The following is a 17,498-nucleotide window of genomic DNA, read 5'->3' as shown; positions in this document are numbered from 1 at the left end:
AATGTTTGTACTCTGTAATGTAGGATTATATTTGTATATGTTCTGTATGATATGTAAAGTGCTATGGAATTGGATGGCGCTATATGAATAAAGGTTATTACTATTAAACAAGCTCATTGCACTGGTATATAGAGATGTATCTTCTCAGAGATCCCTCTATATACACTATCACTGCATTAAGCCAAATATATTATTCTTGATGCTCCAGTTTTTCTTTCTAACATTGCATTTTTTTTATGTATTAATTTATTTTATATTGTTTCCTTATAAATACCGTATATACTCAAGTATAAGCTGACCTGAGTAGAAGCCGGGAGACTTAATTTTACGACCAAAAACTGGGAAAACCTATTGACTCGAGTATAAGCAGAGGGTTGGAAATGCATTGGTCACAGCCTCCAGTATATAGCCAGCCAGCCCCCTGTATATAGCCAGCCCCCAGTACTTTATAGCCAGCCAGCCCCCATGTAGTATACAGCCAGCCCCCATGTAGTATACAGCCAGCCCCCAGTAGTATATAGCCTGCCAGTCCCCAGTAGTGTACAGCCAGGTCCATGTAGTGTAGAGCTACCCAGCCCCCAGTAGTGTATAGCCATCCTGCCCCATGTAGTATACAGCCTGCTAGCCCCCAGAAGTGTCCAGCCAGCCCCCAGTAGAGTACAGCCTGCCAGCCCCAGTAGTGTACAGCCCGCCAGCCCCATGTAGTATACAGCCAGCCAGCCCCCATGTAGTGTACAGCCACCTCCCAGTAGTATACAGCTAGACAGCCCCCAGTAGTATACAGCTAGCCCCCAGTAGTATACAGCCAGCCAGCCCCCAGTAGTGTACAGCCAGCCCCATATAGTATACAGCCTGCCAGCCCCCAGTAGTGTACAACCAGCCAGCCCTAAGTAGTATCCAGCCAGCCCCCAGTTTTGTACAGCCAGCCCCCAGTAGTATACACCCAGCCAGCCCCCATGTAGTGTACAGCTAGCCACGAGTAGTGTACAGCCAGCCCCTAGTAGTGTACAGCCAGCCCCCAGTAGTATACAGCTAGCCATCCCCCATGTAGTATACAGCCAGCCATCCCCCATGTAGTATACAGCCAGCCAGCCCCCAGTAGTATACAGCCAGCCACCCCCATGTAGTATACAGCCTGCCAGCCCACAGTAGTATACAGCCATCCAGCCCCCAGTAGTATACAGCCCGCCAACCCCCAGTAGTATACAGCCAGCACGCTGTTTGCCAAGCACATAAAAAAAATCGGCTCTTGGCGTATCCTCTTCTTCTCTTTGCTGTAACAGTCGGCAGAGATGCGTCCACGCGCACACTGTGAAGTCATTAGAGGCGACACCGCCGCATCATTGCGCTGGCCGTCAGATAGCATCGACGCGTCTCTGCCAGCTAATACAGCATACAGAAGATAGAAGAGAAGCCGCCAGGAGCCATGCCGCTCCGAGGATCAGGGCGCCGGAGGGTGAGTATGTAAGTTGATTTTTTTTATTGACTAGTGTATAAGCTGAAGTGAGTTTTTTCAGCAAATTTTTTGAGCTGAAAAACTCAGCTTATACACTAGTATATACGGTAATGCGGGACCATTATAAAAGCTATTATTCCTCCTGTTCCCCCCCCCCCCCCTCCTCATCCTCAGACTGTAAGCTCTTGTGAGCAGGGCCCTGACTCCTATTGTTCCATATGAATGTTTGTAATGTAGGATTATATTTGTATATGTTCTGTATGATATGTAAAGTGCTATGGAATTGGATGGCGCTATATATGAATAAAGGTTATTACTATTAAACAAGCTCATTGCACTGGTATATAGAGATGTATCTTCTCAGAGATCCCTCTATATACACTATCACTACATTAAGCCAAATATATTATTCTTGATGCTCCAGTTTTTCTTTCCAACATTGCACTAAAAAGAACATATATTAAGCTGGCAAATGTTACACAGCTCTGGTGCACGGTCTATATTGAAAGTCCACAAAAAATGTCCACACTAGATAATTGATAATAATTGATCATTGAACACTATGCACCACTATTGAATTATCTGGCATAACCTGCAAACTGCACAGAGGCAGATAGCACCACTTTTTACATATCTGGGCCCTCATGTTTTTTTAATTAAAAAAACATAATATAGTCATATGTAGTGAGATCTCTGAGACGATACATCTCTATACAGTATACCAGTGCATTGAACTTGTGTAACAGTGTAACTCTATGGAAGATACAATGGTATAAAGTCCAGCTCTAACCCTATCAGAATGCCCAATAAGGCACGGATCACCCCTCTGTGTGGGCAGATACAGGCAACAAAAGTAATCCAGGATCCAGCTAAACTGTAGACATTATTTTTATTATAGCAAAATATTGAAATCCATTGTGATAATCATGTCAAAAGCGTTTGAAACGAGAAATCCATTCTTAGTCATGGCTAACACAAAGACTGCAGTGGAAAGGTACAGATGAGGTTCGCACTCTTGCTTGTTCGTGGTAAAATCTTTATCTTTATTTGATCATGGATACAGCAATTTACAAAGAAGGAAGAAATCTGACGCGTTTCTGACCCTTTCGGTCCTTAGTCATAGATAAAAGAGAATGAGATGAGAGAGACTCTTGTATACTGGTTTCCGGAAATGGTGAGGTAATTAACCAGGTGTGAGCGTCTCGATCTCATTTCTCACAAACTATGTTTACAGACATGTTAACGTTAAAAACATCGCATAATATAATAAACATAATATATAATTATAAAATACACACAATGACCTGACTCTAGAGTTTAGTAGTTGACCAGTAGATCGTTTCTCACATTGAATCCTTTTGGATATATGCAATCTTTAGTAAGGATCCAGAAACCCTCCCGGTTTAGGAGTTTTCTTCTTAGGTCTCCACCCCTATTGTTGTGTTTGACCCTTTCCAAGCCACAAAAAATAAATCCTGATAAATTTCTATCGTGATATTTAATAAAATGTCTCGCAGCATTAGACGGATTTGTGTGGTCTGTATTAGTAATACCATTAAGGTGTTCTCTTATACGTTCCTTTAGTGCCCTACTGGTACAACCTATGTAATCCTGATTGCAGATTGTGCACGTAATGCAGTATACCACGTTTTTGGTATTACAGTTGATAAAATCACGTATGGTTATATTAATGTTTTTATTTTTATCGAGCGTGGTTTTGCAGTTACGTGCATAATTGCAGCACTTGCATATTTTAGCCCCACATCTAAAGAATCCTTTTGTGTTCAACCAGGATTTAATTTGGGTATTTTTGTGTGTGTCACTGGGGGACAATATATTTCCTATAGTGGGGGCTTTTCTAGTAGAAAAGGAAAAACCATTTTGTAACAGTTCTCGTAGGATGTCATCCTGATACAACATAGGTATGTAGGTGTTGATGATGTTTTTTATTGCTCTATGTTCAACACTATATGTTGTAACAAAAGTAGGTTTGATGTTATGAGTAGGGGGCATTATAGATTTATGGGAGTCGGAGAGTAAATTTTCCCTTGATCTGTTATAGCTGATGTTTTTAGCTCTTTCTAGGCTCCATTTGGTGTAGCCTCTATTCTTTAGTCTTTGTTCAATGTTATTAACTTCATTTGAGAATGCTGTGTCAGTAGAGCAATTTCTCCTTGCTCTCAGCATTTCTCCCACCGGAATACTTTTGATAGTGTGAACTGGGTGACATGAAGAACTGTGCAGTATGGTATTGCGAGCAGTCTCTTTGCGGTAAGTAGATGTAAAAATTTGATTAGAACTAGGATATGTGTCCAGGTGTAGATCCAAAAATGTGATGTTGTTTTTATGCCACTGAGATGTGAAATATAGGTTTAGTGGATTGTTGTTAAGATACTCTATAAGCTCTGAGGCGGACTTATCATCATCACCCCAAATGATGATGACGTCATCTATATAACGGCCGTATCTAATCATATGAGTACTGAACGGATTGTTATCTGAAAAGACATACATCTCCTCCCACCAGGCAACATATAAGTTAGCCAGCGAGGGGGAAAACTTAGCCCCCATCGCCGCTCCCGATTTTTGCAAAAAGAAAGTATCATTATATTGAAAGTAGTTACTGTTCAATAGATATTGTACAACTTCCAATATATACATGATGAGATCTTTGGAGTAATTAGAATATTTATTCAGGTGATATGACAACGCTATGATGGCTAAAGGATGTGGTATGTTAGTGTATAAAGCCTCTATGTCACATGTGAGCCATGAATAGTGGTCTTTCCATTTGGTTTGTTGTAAAACTTGTAAAATATGTTTACTATCTTTCAAGTATCCATAACACCGTGTGACAAGGGGCTGTAACAATGAATCAAGCCATGCTCCTGTATGTTCATTTAAGGAGCCGATGCCGGCAACTATAGGGCGCATAGGAGGAGGAAATTTGTCTTTATGTATCTTTGGTGCACAGTGAAATATAGGAATAATAGGATTTTTAACATGCATATATTCTGCTTGTTTAGGTGTGAGAATGCCTAAACTAACTCCTTCTTCCAACAGTATGGTTAACCTTGTCAGGAAATGTTTCGTGGGGTTATATGTGGGGTTCCCCCTCGCTGGCTAACTTATATGTTGCCTGGTGGGAGGAGATGTATGTCTTTTCAGATAACAATCCGTTCAGTACTCATATGATTAGATACGGCCGTTATATAGATGACGTCATCATCATTTGGGGTGATGATGATAAGTCCGCCTCAGAGCTTATAGAGTATCTTAACAACAATCCACTAAACCTATATTTCACATCTCAGTGGCATAAAAACAACATCACATTTTTGGATCTACACCTGGACACATATCCTAGTTCTAATCAAATTTTTACATCTACTTACCGCAAAGAGACTGCTCGCAATACCATACTGCACAGTTCTTCATGTCACCCAGTTCACACTATCAAAAGTATTCCGGTGGGAGAAATGCTGAGAGCAAGGAGAAATTGCTCTACTGACACAGCATTCTCAAATGAAGTTAATAACATTGAACAAAGACTAAAGAATAGAGGCTACACCAAATGGAGCCTAGAAAGAGCTAAAAACATCAGCTATAACAGATCAAGGGAAAATTTACTCTCCGACTCCCATAAATCTATAATGCCCCCTACTCATAACATCAAACCTACTTTTGTTACAACATATAGTGTTGAACATAGAGCAATAAAAAACATCATCAACACCTACATACCTATGTTGTATCAGGATGACATCCTACGAGAACTGTTACAAAATGGTTTTTCCTTTTCTACTAGAAAAGCCCCCACTATAGGAAATATATTGTCCCCCAGTGACACACACAAAAATACCCAAATTAAATCCTGGTTGAACACAAAAGGATTCTTTAGATGTGGGGCTAAAATATGCAAGTGCTGCAATTATGCACGTAACTGCAAAACCACGCTCGATAAAAATAAAAACATTAATATAACCATACGTGATTTTATCAACTGTAATACCAAAAACGTGGTATACTGCATTACGTGCACAATCTGCAATCAGGATTACATAGGTTGTACCAGTAGGGCACTAAAGGAACGTATAAGAGAACACCTTAATGGTATTACTAATACAGACCACACAAATCCGTCTAATGCTGCGAGACATTTTATTAAATATCACGATAGAAATTTATCAGGATTTATTTTTTGTGGCTTGGAAAGGGTCAAACACAACAATAGGGGTGGAGACCTAAGAAGAAAACTCCTAAACCGGGAGGGTTTCTGGATCCTTACTAAAGATTGCATATATCCAAAAGGATTCAATGTGAGAAACGATCTACTGGTCAACTACTAAACTCTAGAGTCAGGTCATTGTGTGTATTTTATAATTATATATTATGTTTATTATATTATGCGATGTTTTTAACGTTAACATGTCTGTAAACATAGTTTGTGAGAAATGAGATCGAGACGCTCACACCTGGTTAATTACCTCACCATTTCCGGAAACCAGTATACAAGAGTCTCTCTCATCTCATTCTCTTTTATCTATGACTAAGGACCGAAAGGGTCAGAAACGCGTCAGATTTCTTCCTTCTTTGTAAATTGCTGTATCCATGATCAAATAAAGATAAAGATTTTACCACGAACAAGCAAGAGTGCGAACCTCATCTGTACCTTTCCACTGCATTTGAAAAGAGAAGCAAGGCATTCTTGGAGGTGCACGCACCGGGAGTGAAGCAGGTCTGTTTTATGTGTGATCATAGATCACCACCATTTGGACTGTGTATTGTTTGCCTTTAGTAACAGACTGAGCTCCTCCTAAACAGCTTGATATATACGTGAATAATCTTAAATATGGATAACACAGCAACAGGACCCGACTTGAACACTACAAATGTCTTTAATTTTTGCGACTCTGCATCCAGACATACAATGCTGGACAATATTTTTAACCTGTCAACCGGAGAAAATGCCCAAAATATGGATTTACAAAAATTGTTCTGGGACCTGGAAAAACTCCTCGTTAAAGAAACTCGCACATGGTGGGACTTCTCAACACTACAGCAATATGCAGAGAAAAATATGATCCCACGAGGTCTTCGCCTCAAAAAAATTCCCACCACCGTGTATTCAGAGGAATTCGTTACAAATTGGAACTCAATACTTACTACCTGTTCTTTACGCCTGATGGACTTAATCTTAAAACATGAAAAAATGGCGTTAGACAGTGTACGAACAGAAATACAAAACACACAAAAACACCTGCAACCCCATATGCAACTTGCCCAGTTTGCAGACCTCGACAACAAATTGAAAAAGTATATCTCGGACCTTGAGAAGCAAATCACGTCAGTTAAGAAAAATAAATTTCAACGAGACCTTCTGGACTATCAGACCAACACTGTGTATGAATGGGGTAGAAGAAATAGATATATACCTAAATCCATATTAAAGAAAAAACCTTCCATACACGACACCGAAGAAGATAATGGCAACAAGAAAACGGTCAGTTTTAGTTCCACCGATGCGGAAAGTTCGGAATACCACTCAGATGACTCCACCATATCAGAATCCACAATCCCAACGGGACCTCCAAGTTACTACAAAACCACTAAACATCAAAATAAAGCAAAAAACGCACCAGGAGGGGGCGAAGAAAACATAAAAAGACATTATCCGAGGAGAAACACAAAGCCTGCGAAGAAAAAGTAAGCGTCTTAAATTTATCATCATATATCATTAATGACTCTGAACTGTCTCTTCTTTCCAAAGGACTTAATTATGCTCCCACCAATCATTTTGATTTATATAAAACTATCCTGGACGTTAATAATTTTGTTCGTTTGCTAACGGTAAAAAAACATTTTTATAAAGTAGAGGATATGGATAGTTATACTGCTGATGATTCTAAAGAATTTAATGTACAGGATGTTAAACTAACAGATAAAAATTTGAATTTTCCATCTGTCCAGGATGTTATTGTATGTGATGTATTGGATAATTTAGAGGGTAGCACGTTCTTTAATGATGATGATACCACTAATATGGCTGCTAACTTTAAAACTGCAAACCCACTATTTTACCCAGTACAATCTAAACCTCCAGTTTTGGACAAATTTCAGGAGGTCATCCAGTCTGATCTTGTTAAACTACATAGTGAAATTAACACATCCAAAAATCTAAAATCTAATTTAACCAATGGAGAGAAACATGCCATGTACTCCCTAAAATCCAACAGGGATCTAACTATACGTAGAGCAGATAAGGGAGGGGCAGTAGTTCTCTTAGATCACGGTTTATATGACAAAATGTCTAAACTATTATTAGAGGATCGAAACAACTACACCCCACTCACATATAACCCCACGAAACATTTCCTGACAAGGTTAACCATACTGTTGGAAGAAGGAGTTAGTTTAGGCATTCTCACACCTAAACAAGCAGAATATATGCATGTTAAAAATCCTATTATTCCTATATTTCACTGTGCACCAAAGATACATAAAGACAAATTTCCTCCTCCTATGCGCCCTATAGTTGCCGGCATCGGCTCCTTAAATGAACATACAGGAGCATGGCTTGATTCATTGTTACAGCCCCTTGTCACACGGTGTTATGGATACTTGAAAGATAGTAAACATATTTTACAAGTTTTACAACAAACCAAATGGAAAGACCACTATTCATGGCTCACATGTGACATAGAGGCTTTATACACTAACATACCACATCCTTTAGCCATCATAGCGTTGTCATATCACCTGAATAAATATTCTAATTACTCCAAAGATCTCATCATGTATATATTGGAAGTTGTACAATATCTATTGAACAGTAACTACTTTCAATATAATGATACTTTCTTTTTGCAAAAATCGGGAGCGGCGATGGGGGCTAAGTTTTCCCCCTCGCTGGCTAACTTATATGTTGCCTGGTGGGAGGAGATGTATGTCTTTTCAGATAACAATCCGTTCAGTACTCATATGATTAGATACGGCCGTTATATAGATGACGTCATCATCATTTGGGGTGATGATGATAAGTCCGCCTCAGAGCTTATAGAGTATCTTAACAACAATCCACTAAACCTATATTTCACATCTCAGTGGCATAAAAACAACATCACATTTTTGGATCTACACCTGGACACATATCCTAGTTCTAATCAAATTTTTACATCTACTTACCGCAAAGAGACTGCTCGCAATACCATACTGCACAGTTCTTCATGTCACCCAGTTCACACTATCAAAAGTATTCCGGTGGGAGAAATGCTGAGAGCAAGGAGAAATTGCTCTACTGACACAGCATTCTCAAATGAAGTTAATAACATTGAACAAAGACTAAAGAATAGAGGCTACACCAAATGGAGCCTAGAAAGAGCTAAAAACATCAGCTATAACAGATCAAGGGAAAATTTACTCTCCGACTCCCATAAATCTATAATGCCCCCTACTCATAACATCAAACCTACTTTTGTTACAACATATAGTGTTGAACATAGAGCAATAAAAAACATCATCAACACCTACATACCTATGTTGTATCAGGATGACATCCTACGAGAACTGTTACAAAATGGTTTTTCCTTTTCTACTAGAAAAGCCCCCACTATAGGAAATATATTGTCCCCCAGTGACACACACAAAAATACCCAAATTAAATCCTGGTTGAACACAAAAGGATTCTTTAGATGTGGGGCTAAAATATGCAAGTGCTGCAATTATGCACGTAACTGCAAAACCACGCTCGATAAAAATAAAAACATTAATATAACCATACGTGATTTTATCAACTGTAATACCAAAAACGTGGTATACTGCATTACGTGCACAATCTGCAATCAGGATTACATAGGTTGTACCAGTAGGGCACTAAAGGAACGTATAAGAGAACACCTTAATGGTATTACTAATACAGACCACACAAATCCGTCTAATGCTGCGAGACATTTTATTAAATATCACGATAGAAATTTATCAGGATTTATTTTTTGTGGCTTGGAAAGGGTCAAACACAACAATAGGGGTGGAGACCTAAGAAGAAAACTCCTAAACCGGGAGGGTTTCTGGATCCTTACTAAAGATTGCATATATCCAAAAGGATTCAATGTGAGAAACGATCTACTGGTCAACTACTAAACTCTAGAGTCAGGTCATTGTGTGTATTTTATAATTATATATTATGTTTATTATATTATGCGATGTTTTTAACGTTAACATGTCTGTAAACATAGTTTGTGAGAAATGAGATCGAGACGCTCACACCTGGTTAATTACCTCACCATTTCCGGAAACCAGTATACAAGAGTCTCTCTCATCTCATTCTCTTTTATCTATGACTAAGGACCGAAAGGGTCAGAAACGCGTCAGATTTCTTCCTTCTTTGTAAATTGCTGTATCCATGATCAAATAAAGATAAAGATTTTACCACGAACAAGCAAGAGTGCGAACCTCATCTGTACCTTTCCACTGCATTTGAAAAGAGAAGCAAGGCATTCTTGGAGGTGCACGCACCGGGAGTGAAGCAGGTCTGTTTTATGTGTGATCATAGATCACCACCATTTGGACTGTGTATTGTAACACAAAGACTGGCCACGAACACAAGTTTGTATATCACTGTTTGGGAGTTTGAGGGGATCCGGGATCATAGTATAATAACATATTAAGGTCATGTGATGAAAAGCGTATAAGTGGTCAGCTGATCTGGGATAATAGTATCACATGATCGATTTGAAGAGGATTACAGAGGAGGAAGAGGATACATTGGATCTCTCCGGCAACCCAAGAGTGTCTCTTGTGTATCTGAAACAACAATAAAAACAACAAATGGTAATTGTGCTGAAGAACGCTAACTTGGCTTATACAGCACACACTATGATGTCAGCAAGCGACTGACGTCATGGTGTGTGCGCCATAGCATGCGGGGAGACGGAGCTTCATAAGACAGAAGAGGACCTGCAGTGGGCATCGGAACGGTGAGTAAAGAGGGCTTTTTCTTTTTTAAAGGCTGGGCATAAAGGGCTATATTCAAGCGGGCAGGCAATGGCTATATACTAGGGGGCATGGGGATGGCTATATACTGGGGTGCTGATGGCTATATATTAGGTAGCTGGCTTTATACTAGGGCCATATACTGGAGGGCTGCTGGCTATATACCAGGGGACTGCTGGCTATATACTAGGGGCTGCTTGCTAAATACAAGGGGGCAGGCACTGGCTATATACTAGGGGGCGGCTGGTTATTTGCTGGGGGACATGGGCTACTAGGAATACACTAGGAGGCTGTTGGCTAAATACTAGGGGGCTGCTGGCTATATACAAGGGGGTGGGAACTGGCTATATACTAGGGGGATTTTGGCTATTTGCTGGGGGACATGCGCTGCTGGCTATATACAAGGGGTCTGCTGTCTATATACCAGGGGGCAGGCACTGGCTATATACTAGTGGGCGGCTGGTTATTTGCTGGGGGACATTGGCTACTGGGTAAACACTGGGAGGCTTTCGGCTATATACTAGGGGGCTGCTGGCTATATATTAGAGGGCTGGTGGCTGTATACTAGGGGGCTGCTAGATATATACTAGTGGGCTGCATGCTAAATACAAGGGGGCAGGCACTGGCTATATACTAGGGGGCTGCTGGCTATTTTCTGGGGGACATGGGCTGCTGGCTATATACTAGGGGTCTGCTGTCTATATACCAGGGGGCAGGCACTGGCTATATACTGGGGGTGGCTGGTTATTTGCTTGTGGGACATTGGCTACTGGGTATACACTAGGAGGCTGTTGGCCATATACAACAGGGCAGGCACTGGCTATATAGTAGGGGGCTGCTGGCTATATGCTTGAGAGCTGCTGGATATATATTAGAATGCTGCTAGCTGTATACTAGTGGGCACTGGCTATACGCAAGGAGGCAGGCACTGGCTATGTAGTAGGGGGCAGGTGGCTATATAGTAGTGGGCAGCTGGCTATATACAGGGGGGCAGTTACTGGGTATATACAAGGGGGCTGCTGGCTATATAATAGGAGGCTGATGGCTATATACTAGTGGACAGCTTGTTATTTGCTGGGGGACATTGGCTACTTGGTATAAACTCTGAGGCTGTTGGCTATATACTAGGGGGCTGCTGGCTATATATAAGAGGGCTGCTGGCTGTATACTAGTGAGCTGCTGCTTATACAAGGGGGCAGGCACTGGCTATGTAGTAGGGGGCAGCTGGCTGTATACAAGGGGGCAGACACTGGGTATATACTAGGGGGCTTCTGGCTATTTGATGGGGACATGGGCTGCTGGCTATATACTAGGGGGCTGCTGTCTATATACAAGGGGGCAGGCACTGGCTATATAATAGAAGACTGCTGGCTATATACTAGGGAGCTGCTGCTATATGCTATGGGGCTGCTGGCTATACATTAGAGGGCTGCTGGCTGTATACGAGGGGGTTGCTAGATATACACTAGTGGGCTGCTTGCTAAATACAAGGGGGCAGGCACTGGCTATAAAGTAGGGGACTGCTGGCTGTATACTAGGGAGCTGATGGCTATATACTAGTGGACGGCTGGTTATTTGCTGAAGGGACATTGGCTACTTGGTATACACTCTGAGGCTGTTGGCTATATACTTGGGGGCTGCTGGCTATATATGAGAGGGCTGCTGGCTGTATACTAGTGGGCTGTTATACACAAGGGGGCAGGCACTGGCTATGTAGTAGGGGGCAGCTGGCTGTATACAAGGGGGCAGGCACTGGCTATATACTAGGGGGCTGTTGGCTATTTGCTGGGGGACATGGGCTGCTGGCTATATACTAGGTGTCTGCTGTCTATATACCAGGGGGCAGGCGCTGGCTATATACTAGGGGGTGGCTGTTTATTTGCTGGGGGACATTGGCTACTGGGTATACACTAGGAGGCTTTATACTAGGGGGCATGGGGATGGCTATATACTAGGGTGCTGATGGCTATATATTAGGAAGCTGGCTTTATACTAGGGCCATATACTGGAGGGCTTCTGGCTATATACCAGGGGACTGCTGGCTATATACTAGGGGCTGCTTGCTAAATACAAGGGGGCAGGCACTGCCTATATACTAGGGGGCGGCTGGTTATTTGCTTAGGGACATGGGCTACTAGGTATACACTAGGAGGCTGTTGGCTAAATACTAGGGGGCTGCTGGCTATATACAAGGGGGTGGGCACTGGCTATATACTAGGGGGATTTTGGCTATTTGCTGGGGGACATGCGCTGCTGGCTATATACAAGGGGTCTGCTGTCTATATACCAGGGGGCAGGCACTGGCTATATACTAGTGGGCGGCTGGTTATTTGCTGGGGGACATTGGCTACTGGGTATACACTGGGAGGCAGGCACTGGGTATATACAAGGGGGCTGATGGCTATTTGATGGGGTACATGGGCTGCTGGCTATATAATAGGAGGCTGCTGGCTATATACCAGGGGGCTGCTGGCTATATACAAGGGGGCAGGCACTGGCTATATAGTAGGGGACTGCTGGCTGTATACTAGGGAGCGGATGGCTATATACTAGTGGACGGCTGGTTATTTGCTGGGGGACATTGGCTACTTGGTATACACTCTGAGGCTGTTGGCTATATACTAGGGGGCTGCTGGCTATATATTAGAGGGCTGTTATACACAAGGGGGCAGGCACTGGCTATGTAGTAGGGGGCAGCTGGCTGTATACAAGGGGGCAGGCACTGGCTATATACAAGGGGGCTGCTGGCTATTTGCTGGGGGACATGGGCTGCTGGCTATATACTAGGTGTCTGCTGTCTATATACCAGGGGGCAGGCGCTGGCTATATACTAGGGGGTGGCTGTTTATTTGCTGGGGGACATTGGCTACTGGGTATATACTAGGAGGCTTTATACTAGGGGGCATGGGGATGGCTATATACTAGGGTGCTGATGGCTATATATTAGGAAGCTGGCTTTATACTAGGGCCATATACTGGAGGGCTTCTGGCTATATACCGGGGGACTGCTGGCTATATACTAGGGGCTGCTTGCTAAATACAAGGGGGCAGGCACTGCCTATATACTAGGGGGCGGCTGGTTATTTGCTTAGGGACATGGGCTACTAGGTATACACTAGGAGGCTGTTGGCTAAATACTAGGGGGCTGCTGGCTATATACAAGGGGGTGGGCACTGGCTATATACTAGGGGGATTTTGGCTATTTGCTGGGGGACACGCGCTGCTGGCTATATACAAGGGGTCTGCTGTCTATATACCAGGGGGCAGGCACTGGCTATATACTAGTGGGCGGCTGGTTATTTGCTGGGGGACATTGGCTACTGGGTATACACTGGGAGGCAGGCACTGGGTATATACAAGGGGGCTGATGGCTATTTGATGGGGTACATGGGCTGCTGGCTATATAATAGGAGGCTGCTGGCTATATACCAGGGGGCTGCTGGCTATATACAATGGGGCAGGCACTGGCTATATAGTAGGGGACTGCTGCCTGTATACTAGGGAGCGGATGGCTATATACTAGTGGACGGCTGGTTATTTGCTGGGGGGCATTGGCTACTTGGTATACACTCTGAGGCTGTTGGCTATATACTAGGGGGCTGCTGGCTATATATTAGAGGGCTGCTGGCTGTATACTAGTGGGCTGCTGCTTATACACAAGGGGGCAGGCACTGGCTATGTAGCAGGGGGCAGCTAGCTGTATAGTAGGGGGCAGCTGGCTGTATACAAGGGGGCAGGCACTGGGTATATACTAGGGGGCTGCTGGCTATTTGATTGAGAGATGGGCTGCTGGCTACATACTAGGGGGCTGCTGTCTATATACAAGGGGGCAGGCACTGGCTATATACTAGGGAGCTGCTGCTATATGCTATTGGGCTTCTGGCTATACATTAGAGGGCTGCTGGCTGTATACTAGGGGGTTGCTAGATATATACTAGTGGGCTGCTTGCTAAATACAAGGGAGTGGGCATTGGCTATATACTAGGGGGCTGCTGGCTATTTGCTGGGGAACATGGGCTGCTGGCTATATACAAGGGGTCTACTGTCTATATACCAGGGGGCAGACACTGGCTATATACTAGGGGGAGGCTGGTTATTTGCTCGGGGACATTGGCTACTGGGTAAACACTAGGAGGCTATTGGCTAAAAATTCGGGGGCTGCTGGCTATATACAAGAGGGCAGGCACTGGCTATATAGTAGGGGGCTGCTGGCTATATACTAGGGAGCTGCTGGCTATATATTAGAGGGCTGCTGGCTGTATACTAGAGAGTTGCTGACTATATAGAAGGGGGCAAGCACTGACTATATAGTAGGTGGCAGCTGGCTATATACAAGAGGGCAGGCACTGGGTATAAACTAGCGGGCTGCTGGCTATTTGATGGGGGACATGGGCTACTTGCTAAATAATAGGAGGCTGCTGGCTATATACTAGGGGGCTGCTGGCTATATACAAGAGGGCAGGCACTGGCTATATAGTAGTCATTAATAGTAGGGGACTGCTGGCTGTATACTAGGGAGCTGCTGGCTATATACTAGGGGGCTGCTGGCTATATATTAGAGGGCTGCTGGCTTTATACTAGGGGGTGCTAGATATATACTAGTGGGCTGCATGCTAAATGCAAGGGGGCAGGCACTGGCTATATACTAGGGCAGTGATGGCTAACCTATGGCACTGGTGCCAGAGATGGCACTCGGAGCCCTTTCTGTGGGCACTCAGGCCATCACCAGAGATGACTCCAGGTATCTTCCTGCAGTCCCAGACAGCCCAGGACTTGCTGTGCACAGAGCTATTTTAAAGTGACAGCTCTACCTGGGATTATTTTCTGCTTTATTGGTGCCTCAGGTGCTGGTATCAATGAAAACTGTGACAGAGAAGGGAGTATAAATCATAAATTACATTTCTGTGTTGGCACTTTGCGATAAATAAGCGGGTCTTTGTTGTAGTTTGGGCACTCGGCCTCTAAAAGGTTCGCCATCACTGTACTAGGGGGCTGCTAGCAATTTATCATAGTATATAAGGCTGGAAGGAGACGCAAGTCCATCAAGTCCAAGCTTTAAGAATTAAATAAATGTTTTATCCCCATAACCCGTGATATTTTTTCTCTCCAGAAAGTCATCCAGGCCTCTCTTGAACATGTACATAGAGTCTGCCATAACAACCTCCTGCGGCAGAGAGTTCCACAGTCTCACTGCTCTTACAGTAAAGAACCTTTGTCTATGTTGATGGTAAAATCGCCTCTCCTCTAGGCGCAGAGGATGCCCCCTTGTCCTGGTCACAGGCCGAGGTATAAAAAGATCTTTGGAGAGATCCTTGTACTGTCCGTTCAGGTATTTGTACATTGTAATAAGGTCTCCCCTCAGTCGTCTTTTTTCTAAACTGAATTATCCCAAGTTTTTTAATCTGTCAGTGTATTCTAGTTCCCCCATTCCCCTAATAATCCTGGTTGCTCTCCTCTGCACCCGTTCCAGCTCTACTATATCCTTTTTATACACTGGTGCCCAAAACTGTACACAATATTCCATGTGTGGTCTGACCAGGGATTTGTATAAGGGCAAAACTATGTCTCTATCATTAGAATCTATTCCTCTCTTGATACATCCCATTATTTTATTTGCTTTAGCAGCAGCCGCCTGGCTCTGGTCACTAAAATTAAGTTTACCATCCACCAATATCCCCAAGTCCTTTTCAGCTTCAGTTTTACTAAGTAATTGACCCTTTAGAACACAATTATACTTTTTGTTTCCATGGCCAAAGTGCATAACTTTACATTTATCTACATTAAACCTCATCAACCATTTCTCTGCCCATCCCTCAAGCTTCCACAAATCCCTCTGTAATGCTAAACTATCAACCTCAGTATTTATTACTTTGCACAGCTTAGTATCATCTGCAAATATTGAAACTTGACTGTGTAAACCCACTACAAGGTCATTAATAAAAATATTAAAAAGAAGTGGCCCCAATACTGACCCCTGTGGCACTCCACTGGTAACATCAACCCAATCTGAGAATGTGCCATTAATGACCACCCTCTGTTTTCTATCACTAAGTCAATTACTTACCCAAATACACAGATTTTCTCCTATTCCCAGCAGTCTCATTTTATATACCAACCTTGTGGCACGGTGTCAAATGCCTTTGAGAAGTCCAGATATACAACATCCACAGCGTCCCCCAGATCCAGTCTTGAACTTACCTCCTCGTAGAAACCAATCAGATTAGTCTGACAGGACCGATCTCTCATAAACCCATGCTGACGCTGGGTTATAAGGTTGTGCACAGTGAGATACTCCAGGATAGCATCTCTAATAAACCCCTCAAATATTTTCCCCACCACAGCAGTTAGACTCACTTGTCTGTAGTTTGCAGGATCGCTATTTGATCCTTTTTTGTATATTGGTACCACATTTGCTATGCGCCATTCCTGTGGAACGTAACCAGTCCTCAGTGAATCTTCAAATATTAAAAATTAAAAATATTAAAAATATTTGCTGGGGGACATGGGCTGCTGGCTATATACTAGGGGTCTGCTGTCTATATACCAGGGGGCAGGCACTGGCTATATACTAGGGGGTGGCTGGTTATTTGCTGGGGGACATTGGCTACTGGGTATACTTTGGGAGGCAGGCACTGGGTATATACTAGGGTGCTGATGGCTATATATTAGGAAGCTGGCTTTATACTAGGGCCATATACTGGAGGGCTGCTGGCTATATACCAGGGGACTGCTGGCTATATACTAGGGGCTGCTTGCTAAATACAAGGGGGCAGGCACTGGCTATATACTAGGGGGCGGCTGGTTATTTGCTGAGGGACATGGGCTACTAGGTATACACTAGGAAGCTGTTGGCTAAACACTAGGGGTCTGCTGGCTATATACAAGGGGGTGGGCACTGGCTATATACTAGGGGGATTTTGGATATTTGCTGGGGGACATGCGCTGCTGGCTATATACAAGGGGTCTGCTGTCTATATACCAGGGGGCAGGCACTGGCTATATACTAGTGGGCGGCGGGTTATTTGCTGGGGGACATTGGCTACTGGGTATA

Source organism: Engystomops pustulosus, chromosome 2, assembly GCF_040894005.1.
Source record: "Engystomops pustulosus chromosome 2, aEngPut4.maternal, whole genome shotgun sequence".
Taxonomy (NCBI): Eukaryota; Metazoa; Chordata; class Amphibia; order Anura; family Leptodactylidae; genus Engystomops; species Engystomops pustulosus.
Note: the sequence above shows the minus strand (reverse complement) of the source record.